The following is a 736-nucleotide window of genomic DNA, read 5'->3' on the forward strand; positions in this document are numbered from 1 at the left end:
TTTCCTCTTTGATAAAGCTTATAGTTAGGGTTTGCTTCACCATTCATCCCTTCCTTGTGTTTCCCAGTTTTTCCCCTGTCACCCTCTCTATGCGTTGTGGGGGGGTGTGTCTTCCCCTGACTCGGCACCGCCTGCAGTGCACCGCACCTGTAACTCATCACTCATCACCTGGCTGTTAAATAACCCTGGTTCAGTTCTCACTCATAGTCAGTTTATGACCTGTGCAACGTCTAACACATGTAATTCGAGCTTGTATTCGCTGCCTGCCATCACATAGACTCTCCTGTCTGCCCGCCATCACGTGGCACAAGTGAAAACTAAGTCAATTCAGCGTTCAGTTAGGTACAGAGCAATGTGTGAATGGATCTCTCTCCCAACAACTATCAGACAGAACTCTCAATATGGCTTTAAAAAAGTCACTTAAGACATATTTATTTCAAAGGCTCTCCTGTTGGCTCTCCTTGTGTTTTCTAATAAACTCTGCCTATTTACTCTACCGTGGGCGTCTTCATCTGAATCCTCTCCCTTGTACCATAACAGCTTATAGCTTATAGTTAGATCTGGCTCAGGAGAGTCCTGAACCATCCCGCAGTCACGCTGAGTACCTCTCTCTTCCTCCTTCTCTCCATCTGTATGCAACCTCATCCCATTAATGCACGTTACTAACTCAACTTCTGCCTCTTAAAGGGGAAGTTTTTCCCTGCCTCTGTTGCCTAGTGCTTGCTCTTGGTGGGAA

This window comes from Etheostoma spectabile, chromosome 8 (assembly GCF_008692095.1).
Source record: "Etheostoma spectabile isolate EspeVRDwgs_2016 chromosome 8, UIUC_Espe_1.0, whole genome shotgun sequence".
NCBI lineage: Eukaryota > Metazoa > Chordata > Actinopteri > Perciformes > Percidae > Etheostoma > Etheostoma spectabile.